Source organism: Ambystoma mexicanum, chromosome 5q (genome assembly GCF_040938575.1).
Source record: "Ambystoma mexicanum isolate Mex_15411 chromosome 5q, UKY_AmexF1_1, whole genome shotgun sequence".
NCBI classification, from domain to species: domain Eukaryota; kingdom Metazoa; phylum Chordata; class Amphibia; order Caudata; family Ambystomatidae; genus Ambystoma; species Ambystoma mexicanum.
Genome location: NC_090933.1, coordinates 781,189,404 through 781,210,239, shown reverse-complemented (window position 1 = coordinate 781,210,239; position 20,836 = coordinate 781,189,404). Strand labels below are relative to the sequence as shown.

At 47.2% G+C, this 20,836-nt stretch overlaps 1 protein-coding gene and 1 long non-coding RNA gene across 14 annotated transcripts in view; one reads left to right on the top strand and one right to left on the bottom strand.

Annotated features, from left to right (window-relative positions):
* PAG1 (phosphoprotein membrane anchor with glycosphingolipid microdomains 1) overlaps window positions 1-20,836 on the top strand; it is an 846,294-nt gene that overhangs the window by 487,443 nt on the left and 338,015 nt on the right. For 2 of the 13 annotated variants that reach the window (XM_069621266.1, XM_069621264.1), the window contains exon 1: window positions 19,490-19,628. The exons of 10 other annotated variants lie outside the window; for them this stretch is intronic. The gene's annotated coding sequence lies outside the window, so the exon portion shown is untranslated. Of the gene's footprint in view, window positions 1-19,489; window positions 19,673-20,836 lie in introns of those variants that run through there. One more of the 13 variants, XM_069621263.1, reaches the window with a different exon arrangement.
* On the bottom strand, window positions 12,407-17,834 carry LOC138498638 (uncharacterized). The gene is made up of 2 exons (XR_011278800.1): window positions 17,780-17,834; window positions 12,407-12,760 (listed from the first exon to the last, which is right to left on the bottom strand). It is a non-coding gene; the product is annotated as an uncharacterized lncRNA (long non-coding RNA).

Here is a 20,836-nt window from a genome sequence, read left to right as displayed (position 1 = left end):
TCCAGCCCGAACTGCTTGGTCACATCCCTTCTGCACTAGACCACGAGCTTCCCCCGACATGTTTCAGCATTTTTGAGAACAGTAAGTTGGAAGCCCTGTATTCAGACAAACTCTCTACTGAGGAGCTATGCCCCGAGGTGGCGTGCCCGCCGCCCACGTTCTGGAAATAATTTCTTTGGGTTCTCGTCAAGGGGCTTACTCAAAAATATGCCAGTAAAGTTGAAGGAAAGAAGAGCTTTTTTTGAAGGGCATGCAAACATATAGCTATCAAAAAAACAGAATACTGTCCACCAAGGGATTCTGAATGACATCTGGAGCCAGATTACAGAAATGTTGCACCGGTACAGCTACAAAGTTGCACCGTATTAGTAGTAGAGCAAAGCTTACTTTAGTGCAAAATAACATTGGGGCCATATTCGAAAAACATGTGCACCGTGACAAGTGTCATTTTTCATGGTGTCTAGTCAAATGGTCGACAGACAAATGGTCGACAGACAAATGGTCGACACAATTTGGTCGACAGGACAAATGATCGAATTTTTTTTTTAATTATATATATTTTTTTAGGTTTTCGTTTAGGGAAAAAAAGGGGTTTTTAGCAAAAAAAAAAGGGTGGGGGGACCCCCCCCAAAAAATAAAAAAATGTGAAAAAACAAAAAAATTAAATTCGATCATTTGACCTGTCGACCTTTTGGTGTCGACCATTTACAATCGACCAGTTGACCTACAACCATTTTTCATGGTATAAGCGCTTGGCCAAACATTTCCCTAGTGCAAAAAACATGCCCTTTAAATGCATTTTTTGCCCTAGTGCTAATACCTTTCCGTATATGGCCCTGATGTTTTTTCCAGCAGGGCAAACTTTTCCCTAGTGCTAATACGGCCCAACCTTGCACTTGCAGTGGTGCAAGGTTGCTATAATATGGCCTCTGATGGATAACGAGTGCCAAACTCCAGTTATCTAATGTCACTCGGGAAATGAAAACCATTGTTAAGTACCCATCTACAATGTAATCTTGTGCATGCCGCACTCAGCATACGGTCCCCAGGGCGGATAAGAGCGGGCCGAGGTAACCATAGACAGTCTGGTACCTCAGGTTCTGCCACCTTTCTGCACCGCTCGCTATTCTCCCTCTCCTTTCCGCCCCACAGCACTGGATACCCAGGGGGTCGAGAACACGGTGGGCCTCTTTATGAGCCTGGCGCTCTGGAAATAAGGGTGCCAGTAGCAATGTACTGGCACCCTTCCTGGACCGCCAGGCTCAGAGAATGCCTGCAGGCGCCGTTGCTGCCGGCAGCTGACCTGCTAGGGTCACCGGCCCCTGCAGGCATGGTTTTCATGGAAGCACCAGCACTTCCTAACAGTGCTGGTGCTTCCGTGTCCCCATTCCAGTGGAGTCCTGTGGGACTACATGGGAATGGGGACTTACATTTTCCGCTGCATGATGTCCCAGTTGCACCAGGATATCAGGTGGTGGAAACAGTGTTATGAGTTTGGTGGCAACCCACCGGACGAACTCTGAATGAGGCCTGGTGTCTTCCTCCGCTGGCAAGGTTGTGGCAGTGGTCTAGGACTTCTGTATGCCACTGATGTGATGCCTCACAAGGATACAACTTGCAGGCAACTCGCTATGCACTGATGGTTAGCTGTGTGACTCGTACTGGACAAGTTCTTACTTGTTTGATGACTTGTAAGGCGAGCAAGTCGAGGGGCTCCCAGTGGATGACGTCGGTTTGTGTTGTAGGAGGGTGCATATTGTGATGGTGTTCAAGGTTACCTTGCCAAGTCTGCATGAATGTGGCAGGCATTATCTCCTTGATGTTCTCGCATACCTGCGTGCAGTAGCATTGCACTAGCGTTCGACTGCTCCACATTTTAACGGTCTGAGACTGTCGAGAGTAGCTCCAAGCCTAGAGCCTGTTGTGTACTTTCCCTGCTGTCAGCTGTATTACTCGTTCTAACCCGGAAGGAGGTAAGCGAAGTGGAGGGGGGAGGAGGGGTTCAAGCGTTAAAACAGACGTTACTATCGCATCTAGATGCAATTGTGAGTATTGGCATGTCCGCACTTAGATAGAATTGTGAACACAAGCCTGCGTCGCATCTAGATAGAACTTTGATTGAAGAAAAGCATGCCCGCGCATAGATGAAACTTGAATGTTAACATGTGACACACTTAGAACTATGAACACCAGCCGGCGCCGCATCTAGATAGGATTGTGAAGACCAACAAATGCCACACTTAGACAAAACTGTGAATGTTAGCAGGCTAAAGGTCAGGTAACCCACTAACCAATATAACCTCAAACTCTGCATACCAATCTCACCCAAAAACTCACACAACCATCTCTCGCACCACAAGCCGCACGCACTTCACAACACTGCAACAACACATAACCCGGAGCAACAGCACACGCGGACGGACACCGATCCAATACCTGCACCAAAGCTCAGCACCCGGTGTATACCGAGTTGGAGCTGCCAACAGAACACCACTCCTCTCACTATCCTACTCCCTCTTCACCTACTAACCCATCCCACCTTATCATTTGCAGATCCGCCAGAGCGCCTGGGGACCAATTCCGTTGGTGACGGTGTGCGGTACAAATACCTTTAACATTGCTACATCCAAAAGCAACGGCCAGTGTCCTGGCAGACCTTGCCGCCTCCTCCCACCCCCCCACCCACATACGTCTCCTCTCGGACTCAGGCTGTTGGGGCGGCATCAGAAGCAGTTTAGGGAAATTGGACTCGGAGGAGGGGGCAGGGGGTTGTCTGCGAACTCTGAGGGCTTTTATCAGGGGAAACGGTTCTAATTTGTACTAAAACACGTTGTTATGCTCGCCTACATGGTGTGCAAAACATTTACACTGCTCCTGTGGTCGACATCTGTCAGTAGGAAACATCTGTTACATTGCCCGGCAGTTATTAGCATGTAGTAATTGAACAAAATGTGCTCATATTTAGTTTGTAATGTTTAATTTATGAAGAAGAAATCCGCCTTCATCCCAGCTCATTTGCTATTCTGATGAGCTGTTTAGAGAAGCTGCTACACCAAGGCAAGCGGCAGACATGGTAAAGGAGGCGACGCCGACCCCCCCCCCCCTTAAGCCATCACCCGTGGGCACGTTCATAGACGTTTAAGGATGTTCGCAAAATGTCCGAAAATGCTTTCCTCTGAACTAGGCTCATTTTGCAAAGGTCCTTCTTTACAGACCAGATCATATGGTGACGAGATTTCTTTGTGGCCTAGACTGGACATGCCCATGGCCTAATGCAGAATCCTTCTGGGTCATCATTCCCAGCAGCTTCTGGCGCGGAGGTGTGGGGGGTGGTTAATAGGGCACCAGTGGAAGGCTGGGGGGCGCACTGAGCACCATGGGGCAGCCGGGGGTGGGGGCCACACCCCTTGTCCCCACCCTGGCTCCGCCACTGATCATTCCACGTGTGACTACAGGAACTGGAAGAGGAAGCGTCCAATAGCATTGAGACCGCTTCATTAATCCAGTCAAGTGGATCCATATACGTCGCTATGGAAACCTGTCAGTAAGGGCGCCGTCTATGGGAAATGGTCTGGCACGCTGGCAGTGCCCTGGCTAATCATTTTCATTTTCCAATTGATCTGACTTTTCTCATTGGAACAGCGACCCCTGGTGGCTTGTGTGCATTAAAGTGCAATGTTTTAGGGGGAAGAGCTACGCGTAGGGCTCAGTGGAGTTAGAGCGATATGTTTGTGTGGTAATGTATTTTCAAAAAAAGTCTTATTACTTTGGAATAGATGGATGCATAACATAAAAAGGAAAACGGAGAAAATGAATACATAAACTCTAGTGACGTGGCAGTTTCAGTGTGTTCAATGGAAGGTAATGTTATGAAAGCGATACGTCATGAACTGTTTCATGTGTAATAACATTTATTTGGGCCTGCTTAACAGAAGTAGGCGAGGGCCGTTCCAACAAAGCATAGACCTTCTTACGGTCCATGGCGTGCCCTGGGTGGGATCATCAAAAGCATACATCGCTTCCTCAAGAGAGGAGCACCCCTGCCAGTGCTGCAACATGTCATACATGATCTATACGCTGCTGTTCATAGGCAGAAAAAACATGGATCTCGTCCAGGTAAACCATATTCTGGATATTGAGCATGTCAGAAAATACAGTGTCCATGAAGCATTTGAAGAGTGCAGGGGCATTACAGAGCCAAAGGGGTATAACCCTGTAGTCCAATAAGCCAAAGGGTGTGTACACTGCAGGCTTCCACTTGTCACCAGTTCTTACTTGGTGGAGATTGTGTAGGCACATCTGACGCCCAGTTTGGTGAAGTCTTTGGCATTCCTCAAGTTTTTCAGGATGCCAACTGTAAGGGGGCAGCAGGTATCAGTCATTCACGCTGTGCCTGTTCACCCCCCATGTAGCGTATTGAGGGTTGTAGGTCTCCCGTCTTCTTGGGTACCAATATCAGTACAGTCCCAGCACAAGACTAGAGGAGGAGGGCAGTCAATGGGTCTGTTGGCCAAGTTCTCTCACAGGATCTTCTGTTTGACATCTGAGCAGGCTATAGTCCAGCCAAGGGCTGGACTGGGAACTAAAAGAGGCCCTGGAAATAATTACTCTGGACCAAAAGAGGCCCTGGAAATAATTACTGTGGACCAAAAGAGGCCCTGGAAATGAAGTTCAAAGTGGGCCTATATGACACATTTTCAGCAAGCCCAATGCTTTTCCTATGAGAACATTTGGAAATACCACAGAAAAGAGGCCCAGGGTGCAGAGGCCCACCGGGAAATCTCCAGAGTTCCCTAAAGGCCAGTCCACCCCTGGTCCAGCCTAAGGGCAGATGAATGTCTAGCATTAGAGATCAAGGACGTGTGCATGTAATAACTACGATTTGTCACTTGAATGTTGTCAGTATCTGAATTACAAGCAAGGCCATATTTTTAAAATCTTTTTTCATGCACTTGGGAAACTTTAAAAGCATGGGCGAGTAGCTCTACGTATATTTACAGTCCCGTTAGTTCCTTACAGGGCATCAAATTAAACCAGTTAACCTGGAGAAATCTTTGAGTACTCTCACATGGTACCTACTGCCAAAGTTCTGGCTGAATATAAGACTGTTTTCTGACTCCTTCCTCAGGACAAATAGAACAATGGCAAATAGAACTAAGCTTGCAGGCTGTGCACAAAAAAACAGGAAAAGAGAGGGAAGAAACAAAAGGACAAAATAATCCCAAAAGCTTACATTTTGTTCTTTTTCTTGAAGTTGTTTGAACTGACACAGAACGTGTCACAGATGACCTTCATATGTTGCGCCTAGATGTCCCTGGGTTATGTGCTCGTTACAAATGTCAAAATAAATAAATAATTTGCAGACTCTCAAGAAAGCTTAAAGTGTTTTATTGTGCACTGTTCAAAAAGTGGCGACTGTTCCTTGGAACAAAGATGAGACTGGCCATGTGATGCGAGGAACTGGCTGGGAAAGGGAGTTGGGAAGTGGTACTAGGGTCGTGCCTTGCTTTCTCTCGCTCTCTTCCCTTTCTCTCTCCCTCTTCCTCTTCCCTTTCTCTCTCTCTCTCCTCTCTCTCATTCTCTCTCTCCCCCTTCTCTCTCTCCTTCTCTCTCCCCTGCTCTCCTTCCCATTCTCTCTCTCCCCCTTTGTCTCCGTCCCTCTCCCTTTGTCTCCTTCCCTCTCTCTCTCTCCTTCTCTCTCCTTCTCTCACCTCTCTCTCTCTCCTTCTCTCTCCTTCTCTCTTTCTCTCTCTCTCTCTCTCTCTCTCTCTCTTTCTCTCTCCCTCTCTCCCTCCTTCTCTCTCTCCCCCCCCCCTCTCCCTCTCTGTCTCCTAGCGCAGAGTCCGTAACCGCTGGTTAGTGTTACGGCTTGGTAACCCGTACTGTCTGCTACTAATTTTTCTAACTGCGATTGCCTGAAAGCAGGGTATTTAACTCCATCAAGGACTTTCTGAATGGCCCAACATTTCAAACGTTTAGTTCTAAAGGGGCGGGGTGTATTGATTTATCAGCCCTCTTTGTTTCCTCTATATCTCTCCCCTTCTCTGCTCTTTCCACTGCTCTACTCCGTCCAACTCCCTCCACCTCCTCGCCTCCCCGCGTCTGTCTGCTCTGTCCCCCTGATGTTTTTCTTTTCACCCTGCCTCTCTTCCCTTTGATAGTAACACTTATTTCTTCTCCAGCTCTACTGCCACATGACGACTCCACTTCCTCCCAGACAACTGACTCCTTCTACTACTCCCCTCCCACTAATACCACCCCTTCTCTGCACTACCACTGCTCTTCCTTCCCGCACACTGCCGCTACGCTATGCTCCCCCACACTGCCGCTACGCTACGCTCCCCCACACTGCTGCTACGCTCCCCCACACTGCTGCTACGCTCCCCCACACTGCCACTACGCTACGCTCCCCCACACTGCCACTATGCTACGCCCCCCCACACTGCCACTGCTGCTGCTCTCCCCCACACTGCCACTACTGCTGCTCTCCCTGCTGCTGCCACACTATTAGGCTCACCCCTCCCTATTTCTCTTACACCCCTCTCCTCATACTCCACTTCTAAACAGTTCAGTACTAGCCTCACTCTCTCCCAACTATCACTCCCTATCACACTAACTACTACCACCACACTCCCCTTCTATCTCCTATACAGCATCTATCTTTCTCGCTCAGACACCTATGCACCTCCTCCCCACTTAACTACAAAACACTTACACTATACATCGCTGATTCCACTCTCTCTCAAATACTTCGCCTTTTCCAACCTGTGCTACCACCTCTCCACTCTGCTCTGTCGCCCGTCCTCCTAGTCTGTCAGTCAAACACCTTCTAAGACCTCACCTGTACAACCCACACTATGGGGCAGAAGTGGTGGTTCTGTGACGTTCTTCACCTCACATTGGCTTCAGCGTTCACCTGACATCTTGTACCAATTGGTGCTTCTCTTCTTCCCTAAGAAACAGGTGAGGCTTAAAAAGCCCATTTAATCCCCTCCCACTTTTCCAGCATGGTTTAACAGACCATGTCTGGTGTTTTCCTGTCGTGCTGTGACTTTTAAAGTTCGTTTTTCTGTGATTAGTTTGTTTTCTGGTTTCCTTTTGATGTTTGCAGGTTGGGGGTGTGTCTGTGTGTGGGGTCGGGGTGGTGATGAAGGCTCACTGTTCATCTGGGCAGTCATTCTGTTGGTTCTCCCTTTGGTAGATTCTGACTTCTCAGCTACTCGTAGGTGGATTCTGGGAGTTGTGGTTCTGAAATACAAAAGCGAACCGTGGCCAGCAACTGTTTGGGAGTTGCACTGAGATATGACTGGTATTAGGGTTGACATTTTAGGCATACGGGAGGGTGGGGGAGAGGGGTTGTTTGGGGACTCCCCAATTTACATATCTGGGGAAGGGCTAGTTCTGACTGTTGTTTTAAGGTGCTACCTCCCCCCGGTTGAATGGGTCTCCCCTGTTGACAGGGAACTTACTGTGACCCCCCTCACAAACTGTAGGACTGAGCTGCTTTTCATGAAGTGCCTGGAAGCTCTAAAGAGCAATGTTTGGCTGTCATGGTGTCTCAGCCCTTCGAATTCAATAGCAGGGAATCCATCAATGGCTCAACTTCAAAAGAAGAGATCCACCATTCTTAGAGCTGTCATCTCCATGTACTGATCCGAGTTAGAACTCCCAGATGGACTCATCCATGTTGTTGATGGGATTTTATTTTATCTGTGACAAGGTTACCAAATACCGAAGTCAAGACATCCAAAATAATAATGATTTCAAAATGGTGAACTCTTGAAGACCTTCTTAGCATAATTGACCGTTATTGGCTATGTCTTGCAAACATCCAATTCCTGCTCTCCCCTAATGCAAATCACCTGTTGCAATGTGAGACACATCTGTCATGTTGGTCAGTAGTTCTTAGCATTTGGTAAATGTAGAGAATATGTTCACATTTAAAGACTGATGCTTAATTTAAGAAGAAGAAAATCCTGTTCATGGGCCATGGCCGCTACCGTCATAGTTTTTCTTATGAGCTGATAGAGCAGCTGTTACCTCACGTCAAGCGCCAGGCAGTGTAAAGGGGCAATGACCACCACCATAGTGAAACCATCACCAGTGGGTCCATTCAGGGCATTAGTAAAATGGCTGATGTCCTCTTAATTAGGGTCATTTCTTGAAGATCATCTTTTGCATACCAGTGAGGAGCCTTAAATGCAACTTGTGGCGGCCGAATTTCATTGCGCCTTGGACAGAACCTGTGCATGGCCGGACGCGGCTGCCTTCTCCCTGATCATTCCAAGCGTAAGCACAGGAACTAGAAGTGGAAGCTGCCAGTAGCACTGAGACCACTTCATTTATCTTGTCAAGTGGAATAATAAATGCCTTTTTGGAAACCTTCAGTAAGTGGACTGTCTACGGGAAACCTTCTGCACGCGCCACGCAGCGCGTTCTGGCATAAACCCAAAAAGTGCCCCGCTTATTTATTTTCATTGCTCAATTTATTAGGAATTTTCCACCGTAGCAGTGATTAGTGGAGACCTATGTGCCATATAGAGTAGGGCATTTGTAGTGAGTATCTGTGTGAGGTGCTGTCTCTGGGGCTCATTAGAATTTGAGCAATCTGACGACTTAGTCCGTTTTCAAAGAAGTCTTGGAGCTTGATTAACTGTTTGCTGTCCCCTACACCACCCCTCCATCCCATAAAGGTTAATCTGCTAATCAAATCTCCCTTTCATAATCTCCATGCGAAAAGCATGATGTACACCTGTGCCCAGCTGGATGGGTATCCTGATCTGCATCGCCTGCTCTCCAGGGGCACAGTCCAGATTCTGGTGTCACAGGTGTCCATTTGACAGCTGCTGTGACAGCCAAGTCACTTTCGCACAGAGGATGCATTTAAAGTCTGCGTCTCTGTTCCAAGGCACAAAGTCATGAGGATTTACTATTCAGGAGGCAGTGTAACTTTTAAGCATAAAGACTGTGATGAGTCCTTGGATGGCATCAAGGTGGTGAGGCCGATACCCGATAGTCCCCCTGGAGGTGGTACTCAGTGGAGGGATCCCCCCTGTAGAGCAAGGATGACTATCCAGGGAGAACGCGGTGTACTCCACACCAATCCCCCTCACCTACCCCCCTTACCTTGTCACTCCATGTACATTTGTCGTGTAACCAAAATCATAAGTACTGGCACGAGGAAGAATCTAGTCGACCTAAGGGAGAAGTATAGTCCAAATACTGAGACGAGGAAGAATCTAGTCTACTCAAGGGAGGTGTAATGAGCCAGCAGGAGATCCCCGCTGTTAGGCCACGCCCCCTTGATGAGCCCCGGCTCATTTTGCAGTGCCACTTAAGACGCTGGGCATACTAGACCAAGGACTGGTGGAACTGGTGCCCACTCCATGTTGTACCTGCCTGACATGCAAAAGCCAAGTTAAGACATAGGAATGTGTTAATGTGCAGTAACACCAAAGCGTACTCGCTATTGCACGGACCTGCTTACTCCCACATATGGTTCACCGCGTAGTTCATCTCCCTGCCCTTTATTGAAAGCTGGACATTTTCCCAAATCGGACTTGATGGTGAGAACCATAATAAATTACATTTATTGGGGGGCCAAGCCAGACAGACTCGGAGGACGAATTCTCCCTGCTATGTTCTGAGCCCACTCCACTTCTTGGGTTCCTCACACCATCAACGTGACTTATGGGAGCCTTAACGTTAACCCTCTTGTGACAAAATGGCTGCTGCTTTTCAGGGTCCATGGATGAGTAGTGGCTAAGCCGCCTGCATAGCCGCACAGTACTGTCAAACCAGCAGTGGTCCCAATTATAAAGGTGAAGTGGACATAGCCTGATGGGTACAGCTGCTTGTCTTTTGTGATGGTGCAGGCAAAGGCCCAGGTATACTGTTCAGGAGGGTTGTGAGGGGAAAGCAGTGTCAACCGAAACAACTTAAGTACAATGGTACACAAAAAAATCACGTGTAATTGAGGTTCTATAAAGTATAGCCATTTAATCGAACAAAATAATGCAAACAACCAATCAAAAAGCCATTAAGGAAACCCACCATTGTATAGAACACATAGAATGCAGACATTTATGATCAGGCACTCTGGATGAGCAGGGTGTTCAGGTACCGGAATAGCCCAATGTCAGTGTTCAAAGGATATGTCTTTGTAAAATAAAGGTAGAAAAGGGGAGGCTTAGAAATCATTATGATCCTTTAAAATAGACCTGGGGAGACAGAGCCTATTTTACTTTCTTGATCTTGTGTCTGAGCTTCAAGGTGCTTTCTGAGGAAGTCATTCAGTGTTGGAGTTTAAGAACTGGGTCACTGGTTTCAACGTGCAGTGCAGTGCAGTTAACACACACCAATGGCACATGACACAAAGAGGTTTGGGACAGGAAGGCGATGCCTGAGTCCGTGTAGCTCACCAGCAGTTAGATGGATGACTCAGGGACCAGAGCAGTTCCTTGACTTCTGGGTTGCTAGGGAGGCCCAATCCACAGCTAGCAGACAGGCAGGCCTTGATCCACAGCAGTTCCCCCCACAGATCCCTGGGGATGGGTAGTAGAGCTCTACCCTGCCTTGGATGCCATTTTATCTTCACTTCTACGGCAGAGGACTTTGGAATGGACTACCCTCCCAACACAGGTCCGAAAGTGAATCCTCTTGATGGTCTAAACATTAACCAAAGAATGAGGGGGTGCCCCTCTCATTGTAAAGACAAAGTGTAAAAGGAAAGTGCTGCAAAGCAAAGTAAGGGTGGAACGCTTAAAAGTGCCATTTGCCTTTTGCCATCCCATCCAGAGGTCCTTGCATGCAGGAATAGAAGGGGACAGGAAAAATAAAGAGAGCCCCAAGAGATATCAAGATGGTGAAACCTCTCTCCTGGACTACCCTCCACCGCCTTCTGGCTTTTCTAGCTCGGCCCCCTCCTCGTGCCTGCTGACGCCATTGATCAACACCCTGGTGTGAGAGTGGCATTGATATGGCAGCGCTGCCTTTTGAAGCGCTGATTCCCCCTGCATACCTCGACAACAAACTGCACCTATGTTACCCTCTGTGCACCTCTTCACCTAGACATCACGTGTTCCATATCCTCCCATCACGCTGCTCTTATAAGAGGGCAGAAGCTTCACAGTTAAGACCATAACAATTCAGCATACCAGAGAGTCTCTGAACCGAACCAAGGACAAGGCAGCTGCCTACAACACACTCCTCAAATTTGGGCCCTCCGCCTTAAAAGACGACACGAGCCCAGTGAAGAAGCTAGGAGAAGTGTATCAACAAGCATCTACCAACGTCCGCCTTAAAAGACATTTTTGAGCCAGTCGAGGCTCCGGAGCTGCAACCGACTGCACTGCTGACGTTACGCAGCAGTCGCTAACTCCGTCTAGGACACCTTAACCAGTGCTTCAGATCTGCCGACCAGCACTGAGATGACGATTCCTGACCCTGAGCCGCCGTGTAGACCAGCCTGCAGCCGTCCGTCCAGCCTTGCACGCCGAACTGCCTGCCACCCGATACTCGCAGCGGTCAGCCATCTTGAACTCTGTTGCAGAAGCTGCAAAGCACCCTAGAACCGACTCGACTCTGTCAAACACCTACAAGCACAAAGTACATTGTGGATCTGTCCACCTCGTCCTTCTCAGAAGGCCCCTAGTGACATTTTGAGCCATTGTTCCCTTTGTGCTGAAAGCAAGTATCCTTGAACTGTTGTAAGTGTTTACAATACCAACTACCCACCTGTCAGTATCCAGAGTGCATCCCTTTTCCTTCTTTGAAACCATCTGTCCTCTGCATTCCTTTACAGGTTGGGTTCTATTTCGTAGTGTGCTAGAACTGTCTTTTGTGATAATAATGAAGTTTTTTTATACAACCTTCACTGGAGAGTCCCTTTTTATAATAATTGGATTTTTGCGGTGTTGCAACTAACCAATGATCCACAACCTTTCCGAGACAAGCCTGCAGTTCCGTCCACATTACCATAATTGGACAAGGATGTTTATAATTTGCTTGTGTTTCCAATCTGTTTGGATAACTTCTGGTGTATTAGAGGTGTGGGGATGATGGAGGGTTCAGAAAGCGATATTCATCCATGGACCACTGGTGCCCCGGACATTGATTTGTCACAGTACCCACAACACGATCTGCATCACCTTTGAAAAACGAATACATATATATCAGCATCTGATTCTAATGATGGTATGCATGCATTAGATTCTTATGGAATCGGACAGCTTTTAGCAACTGGTAAAAGCTGGCAGATTCCAAATGAATTCATGTAAATGCCTCATGCCATGTACGTGCGTGGCAGGATGCATTTATGATTGCACTATGAAGTGCAAAGAATAACTAATCCCCCGCACTATCGTGAGTGGGGGTTTAGATTCTATTAAAGACAAGGAGGCGAGTATTATGCTTTCAATCTTTACTATTGACAAAATAGCAGCAAAGAAAAAACTTTGTTTAAACAGTAACTTTTTTCTTTTATAAAACAGAAAAAACACATAAACCATAAGCACACAGTGCAGGAACCCAGTCCAAGATGGAGGCTCAGAACCAGCCCCTCAACCAATGAGGATGGACCCACCCCCATAAATGTCCTTTACTCTAACAGCAACTCCTCTTCTGAAGCTGCAAGTGACGCCTTAAACAACGAAACATAAAAGGTCCAAAGTCCAATTAAAGAACAGTCCAGCCAACTCCTCAAGGTGCAGACTCTGAAGACCTTGCACTGATCCAGTATTCCCAGGAGAGCAACCCGAAGCTGAAAAAAGGAGACAAAAGTTAGCACTGGGTGTGCGGGCGGGATAATACTCGCCTCCTTGTCTTTAATAGAATCTAAACCCCAACTCACGATAGTGCGTGGATTAGGTATTGTATGGCATGACAAGGAGGCTCATATTATGCAAGTTTAAAGCCTTTGCATCACATTGAAAACCACATGATCAATCCGTTTATGATAAAACGTCTTAAAAGTAGATTCCCTGGACCAATCAGCTGCTTTTAGGATCTGCTCCAACCCTCCCCCAAGGAGAGCTGCTTTTGATGCCATGGCACCTCTGAGTGAGCTCCAAAGGAAGAAATGTCAATTCCAGCTTCTTCCATCACCCATTTAACCCACCTAGCCAAAGTAGCTGAGGACACTGCCTTACAAGGTCTACGGTATGAAATAAGCAGCTGAAAGGTACCTGGGGGACGAAAACACAGTTCTAGCTTCAAAACATTTCAAACATTGAACCACACATAATTTACTATTTTCTGGAAACGCCGGATAAGAAACAGAAGAAATCATACATTTAGTTATTTTAGTCACAAAGAAGGTAACTCCCTGAGGAGAGAAGATCTTGTTGTCCACATCAAGAGCTTTAATATCAGATACTCTTTTAATGGAGACGAGACATAACAGCATTGCAAATTTTGAAAAAAGTTGTTGAAGGGATAATGCCTGATTATGAGACCACGCTATAAATAAATTCAAAACCTTATTAACATCCCACAGAACAGAATACTTGGCTTTAGGAGGAACCTTAACTCTAATTGACTTCAGAGCTTTACTAACCAGGAAATGTTTACCCACTGGCTCCACTTTAACCAGAACATGGCCAGCTGATATCGCCGATCTAAACCCATTAATTGTACGATAGGCTTTGCCTTCTTTAAACAATTCCACTGAAAGGTTTACTATGTCTACAGGAGGAGCAAAAATGGGATTGAGGTGTCTAACCAAACACCAGCTAACCCAGCGGCCCCATGCTGAAGAATACCCTGTCTTGGTGGATGCTGCCCAGGAATCCTTGATGACACTAATAGAGTCGTGCGAAAGGCCTCTGAAGCAAAAGGAAGAGCTGAAATCTTCCAAACCATAAGGGTGTGAGGACAACCCGACGGGTCCGTCAGGAGCTGGGGATGAAAAGGAAGAAGGCGAGGAAAGTCCACGGCCAACTCTAAGAATTGGAAACCAAACCTGAGACGGCCAGAACGGGGTCACTATTATCAAAGTAGTGCATTGCCTGCGCAGCTGTACCAGAGCCCTGGCTATCATGGAGAATGTAAGAAAGGCACAGGGGAGAGGATCTGACCAGTCCTGGAGGAACGCGCCGGTCGCCAGAGCTCGAGGGTCCGGTCTCCAACTGTAAAACCGAAGAACCTGGCAGTTGAGATGGGAGGCAAAAAGGTCTATGTGAATGGGACCCCAAAGAGACTGAATCAATGCGAATATATTCTTGTTCCTGTCCACCATCCAATCGCTGCTGTCCTGAAGATAAAGGGAGTTCCAGTCTGCCACTGAATTGCTTATCCCCGGAAGATACTCTGTTTGAAGCAGAATGTTTCTGTCCAGGCAAAAATGCCAGAACTCCTGTGCCAAGTCCTCTAGGGCCTTCGAGTGGGTCCCCCCCAGGTGATTGATGTATCGAACCGCTGAAACATTGTCCATCGAAGGAGGATGCAGCAATTCCCCTGATCTTTGAGAAGGCTCCTGACCACAAAGGAACCTGCGAGTAATTCTAGGCAATTTGTGAAGCAGCCTCTCTTGATCTGACCATTTCCCCCCCGTAGAAATTTGACCTATCCTGGCCCCCCAACTGACTCGAGAACTACATCCTGAGAGGATCCAAAGATTGCTCTGCCATTCCAGGCATTCTTATGTTTGAGCCACCAAAGAAGCTCCAATCGGGCTTCCGGATCCAGCTTCACCTTTTGAGTGGAAGACAGACTGTTGCGCAAATGTCTTCCCTTGAGACGTTGAAGAGCCCTGTAATGAAGAGGCGCCGGAAATATAGCTTGAATGGAGGCGGACAACATTCCCACTACCCTCGCTAACTGCCGAAGGGACACAATCCCCAGCTTCAGGATGAGGCAAATTTCTTTCCGAATCTTCAAGAGCCTGAAGTCTGGGAGAAGAAGGATGCAGTGCTTTGAATCGATATTGAAGCGCAGAAATTGGATACATTGAGTAGGACAAAATATGGACTTTTTGGCATTTAGAACAAATCCTAGATCCTGCAGAAGGGAGATTGTCAGATTCAATTGACCTTGTAGAATCCGGAGATCCTGGGCTAGGAGAAGAATGTCATCCAGGTAAATTATACTCCTGAACCCCTTTGACCTGAGGAAAGCCATCACTGGCTTCATCAGTTTGGTGAAACACCACAGGGTTGATGAAAGGCCGAATGGAAGGGAAGCAAACTGCCAAAGGCGACCCCCCCCCACCCCGCAAAGGAACTGAAGGAACTCATGATGAGGGGGAAAAACAGGAACTACCAGATAAGCATCTTTGAGATCTAACTTGACCATCGAATCCCCTGGAAACAGTGTCTCCCTCAGATGAATGCCCTCCATTTTGAAATAATGGTAAACTACAAATGAGTTGAGGGCTCTGAGATTTATCACGGGGCGAAACCCCTCTTCGGGTTTCGGAACCAGAAAAATCGTGCTGAGGAATTGAGAAGCTTTGAATGTGGCCGGGACTACCGCATCCTTGAAAACAAGCTCTTGGATCTCCGCGTCCACCAGCTTCTGCTTTTCTTGATTGAACACAAGAGGTGGAGGCGGCGAGAGTTGACATGGAGGGGAGTAGAATTCTATCTGAAATCCCCGAACAGTCTGTAACACCCATGGATCTGAAGTGAGACTTTCCCAATGATGAAGAAACCATAGCAACCTGCCCCCCAAACCTTTGTGGGAAGAAACATTTACGAGACGAGACAATACCTGGAGCGGATCTCACTCTACCTGCACCTCTGCCATTCCGACCTCTCCATTGAGTAACTCTCTGGGGATAGAAGGTCGTCTGCGCTCCTGGAGCAGAGGAAGAATGATGGGCCCCTCTAGAGGTGTACTGTTGTGGTCGGGGAGAGCCCCTGAAATGGGAGCGGCCAGAAGAGCGGGCTCTTCCTCGTCCGGCCTATCAAAAATTCTAGGTGCAAAAACCTTTCTAATGTTTGTCTGGGTCTTATCCAATGCCGTAAAGGTGTGGACATAAGACGAGAGGTCCTTGATGAACTTGTCCCCAAAAAGATTTCCTTGAGCTTTGGGACCAGCCTCTCCATCTGCCATATCCTGTAGCTTGGGATCTATGCGTCTAAGGAGCACCTTGTGCCTCTCCTTAGAAATGCTGGAATTAGCGTTGCCGAGCAGGCAAACGGAACGCTGCACCCAGCCCCTGAGTGCTTCAACATCTTTTTGCGAGTCATTGATGGCTGCCTCTTCTGCCAATTCGAATATTTGGGTTAAGGGCCCCAACATGTCCAAAAGCTTATCCTGACAACTCTTAAGTGCCCCATCAACTTGCTTCTTTGGGTCTTTACCCCTCTGGGACAAAAAAGCCACCATGGATTGATCAATAGCGGGAGTCATTGCCACCTTGTCTGGGATAACAGGACGTGGACATTTTGAACGTAGCTTATTCCTGTCCTCACTAGGAAGAGCTTTCCTAACCCAAAGGTGAAGGAAAGAGGAGACTGCATCAGAAGGGCGCCACTCTGCTGATCTAGGGTGCTGAACGAGGGAGGGATCAAAAAACGTGCCTGCTGTCATCTAGCAATTGCTCCTTAGGAGTCTGGGACACCCCCACTGATGAAACCTTTCTTTTTCTCCTCTTGGGCGGGGAGTCTGAATCTTCAGAGGAATCCGGGGATGACAAAGGAGTAGAGGTCACCCTAATTGGGGCTGAAGACTGGGCAACACTGTCACCAAACCTACGTTTTAATGCTCGAAAAGGGGAATCAGGGGAAGAGGGAGAACTCTGAACTGGGCTGAGCTGCCCTTGCAAATGCTTTATTTTAGTTGTGCACTTTCTGGGTGCTGTAGAAGGTCCCTGAACAGGACTAGGATGGAAGTCGGCAATTTTATTAATTAGCCGGTCAAAAGCTGAAGCTAAGGTAGAATACAGATTCAACAGCGCTGAATCCATAGAATCCTTTATAGCCCTGGAGAACGACGGGGGCAGAGCTAGGAAGGCCTCCCCCAAACCCCTCATACCTACATCCTCACAGGGCCTATCACTTTTCTTTGAAGCCGCCCTAACCTGGGTACTGGCATCAACCGAGGGAACCCCCTCTACCCCTTTATTTGACTGCATTATTAATAACATTTGAAAAAATAAAATGCAATGGGGAAAAAACACACACCAAAGTGAACACTGACCAAATAAAAGGCTTAGCAGGCCTAACAAAATTCCACTTAAAATATGTGGAAATGTATGTATATGTGTTGAAACTATAATATAATTAAATACAGAAAACCTAGGTAAAAAACCCCAGGACCAAGGCGGGACAACACAGAGTGAAGAAACCCACACTCTAATACAATTCAACAACTTTGCGTAAGCAACGCAGAATTTGCAATATTATTACTGCCTGAGGCAGTTCCTCCTTTGTAAGGCCGAGCAGGCGAATGTTAAATCAAGATAACAAGCCTCTTTGACATGAGGCGTGACTGCGCCACACATTCAGGTCGCTCCGCCACCGGCCGAGCTAAACTAATTTTATAAATAAACACACGGGTCGAGCAGATGCGAAGAACAAAGGCAGAGAAGGAAAGCGCGAGCAGCGCTAATGTACTAAAAGTTCCTCGCCGAGCAGGCGAAGCATGAATAAACATGGGACAGGAGGGGCAGTGGGCAGGAAGGCAGCAGAAAGGGGCCGACTCAGGGCATGACTGAGGCAGAGAGAACGCCTCACACCGAGCAGCCAGAATAACAATTAAGGAATGCAATGTTCAAACGTAATGTTAAATTATCACAGATACGATTAAATATAGAAACAATGTATCACTAAAACACCTTCACCGAAGAAAGGACGAGCGTGAAACAAAAGGACCTATCTCGTGCGTCAGCAGCAAAGAAAGAGGAGTTGCTGTTAGAGTAAAGGACATTTATGGGGGTGGGTTCATCCTCATTGGTTGAGGGGCTGGTTCTGAGCCACCATCTTGGGCTGGGTTCCTGCACTGTGTGCTTATGGTTTGTATTTTCTCTGTTTTAAAAAAGAAAAAGGTTACTGTTTAAACTAAGTTTTTTTCTTTGTTGCTATTTTGTCAGAAGTAAAGATTGAAAGCATAATATGAGCCTCCTTGTCGTGCCATAGAATCCACTGAAACTCTGATTCGCCTGATTTTCCTTGCATTTGCTCTTCATGGTGCAAGCAATCAAAACTGCAGCGGGAATACTGCTAACATGCCCGTGTTGGAGTGCATCCTCTCTCTGCAATTAGAAGGGGGAAGAAAAGGACCCCCTTTGAAACAAAAAGTGTTCATGGTATGTTGCCCTCAGTAAAGTCTGCAGACCAACTCATTATGATGATTAGGTTTGAAGCTGAGTTATACATCTGTCTTCTCCTCGTTTTATTTATTCAGTCACCTTCTGTCAATGGGGATTTTGAGAGTTTATCAGTGACTTTCTCCTTTAAGCACTCTTTGTTGTACATAGTTCATGGTTATTAGTTTCTTTATGACCCTCCTTTTCTTCAAACCCTGGCAACTTAACTATCTCACAATCTTGGTGGCAAAACAGGGCAAAATCAGTCTGTGATTGATGGCCCACTTTGAGAGCAGGCTGCATTGGGCAAAATCAGATTTCAAGAAAATGTATTAAAAGTGCACCATTACTCTGAGCTTTTGGTTGGAATCATTGTTTGTAATGATTCAGTGTACCAGGGTGCCAAGGCCCAAGCTCAGGAAAAAGGGACTTTTGCAGAGTGAAAGAGAGGGTAAGCATGATTGGAGCACGGGTAAGTGGGGGAGAGAGACAATTTGAAAGTGATGCAAATAGATAGTGGGACACGAAGAGCGAGACGCATTGAATGCGAGACAAATAGACAACTACATGACTGGACGGGGAGACAGGGTAAATTTAACTAAAATGGTTTGGGGAGTCTCTGCAGGGCCCTGGCACAGAGCAACCTTTGGACCTTGCCAGGTCTGATCCCCAGCCCGCTTAAAACCTAGATTGATAAGTACCTGCACTTCTTTAGTTCCATTTAAAGCACTCCTCTAATCCAATGATTTTCACAATTTTGTTTCTTTTTTGGAAAGTGGACATTCGCTATAATTAAGTGAATGTGGCATTTTAGGTAAGCTGTCACTGAATGATTGCCTCCAGGTGAGAGCCACGCAGCAATGCAATGTAACTGTCTTCTGCAAGTAACAGTGCCACAATGCCCTTGGGCTGTCTGTGCGCTATATACATGTAAAAAATAAAATAAATAACTGCATAATTAGCAAGCATCGCCAAGCTGCCAGAACTAGCTTTGTTTTCTGAGTAGGATGTCACCAGTGGGTGGAACAGGCGTGCATTGTGCACGCTGTGCTGGAGTCGGCCACCTCGCGCTTCTCTTCATCTTTTGCTTCAAGCAATGTCTTCACAGCCAGGAGAAGTTCGGTCCTGTTAGCGTGCCTGACAGGCTGTTTTCCATGGGTCTGATTCACACACACCACGCCTCCATAAATCCCCCAGCCCGGCCCTCGCCGAGTCAATCTTTCTTGCACATGGCGCACGAGGTATTGTGTTCTCACGCGACAGCTGCTACTGCTGTGTCGAAGCTTGTGCTGGGAGCCACCGAGCACACGTGAAACCGATGAATTCAATGCCTTTTTTTTTGACAATTCCTCCCTCTTGACAGCAAACCCCAGATGCAGTAAGTCCGGACAGGAAGAAATAGGAAGGTAGTCTCTGCTTAATGTGAGTAACTGCTTGTTTACGTTTTCCAGGCTTAAACAGAGGTCAAAGAGAAGGCCCGATGACGATCTTAACGATAGAATAACCCTGCCCTGAACTCGCGTATCATTGGATGTTGAGGGATTGTTACAGAGAGGAGGGAAGGGAACTGTGTTCTAGCAATCATGCCACCACAGTCCACTCCGGCAGCCGCATTGGCGCGTGCAATGCCAGTGTCCTTTGCGCTTTCTGCTATTTTGTGGGGTTCTTTAACGTATGTATTCTCCCCTTTTGTAGAAAGATTGCTGGGCAAGTGTGTATTAGTTATCCTCCTAGTTCTGTGCTAGCCATTCTTGCAATGTCACGGGGCTGCACACAGCAGCGCCATTGTGATGCCATGCCATGAACCCCCGGCTCTGACAGAGGGCGGCATTGTCTACTGTCCTGTGGGATTGGCAGCGACATGAGGAAGCGCGCTGTTCCCTGCGCACGCATTCCCAGGACTGTGGCCGCCCGGTGCACACGGGCCTCAGAATTCCAAGTCGAAATTGCATGTGGAGAGGCACACACGTGCTCTGTGTTTTTGTCGTCCTTTGGGCGAGTGAACTGTGTGTAACCCGCGGTGAGCTGTGATGTGCACCATCCAGCAAAGTGCATTCTAATGGTGCACTAGTGGATTACGCTGGGACATCCTTGGTATAGCATTTTACTGTATGTGTCGTGTATTGCGTTGATTCCTAACTGCCAGGCTATTATGCAAGTCTGTGCCAAAAGGCACTTAAGGGGTTAAGAGTACATTGCAAAACAAAAGCAGAATGTTCTATCTGAGGGTATCGCATAGGCAACTCAAAGTGGCGAAAAGACCCTTGGTTACTCGTCACTGGCAGAGCACACATAGTAGGCGACAACTTGTTGAGCCCGAACCTTTTTGTTGCCATTAAGTATATATTAGGTAGGGAGTAAGCGGGGACCGGTTGGTTACATTTCTCGACTTTGAAGCACGAGGGAGAATGTATCACTGCTTCAGGAGTATTCATGCTTTAGTGAAGGGACAGTTTTCACTGGTTGGGTTTATTGTGCTGTGGTAGTTCATTAGTCTTTGACTTACTCATATTTTCACATTTTTATGAAGCACTTCAAAGCTGGATTAATTCTGTTTCTAAGCGCTGTGAAAATATGACGTTCCAC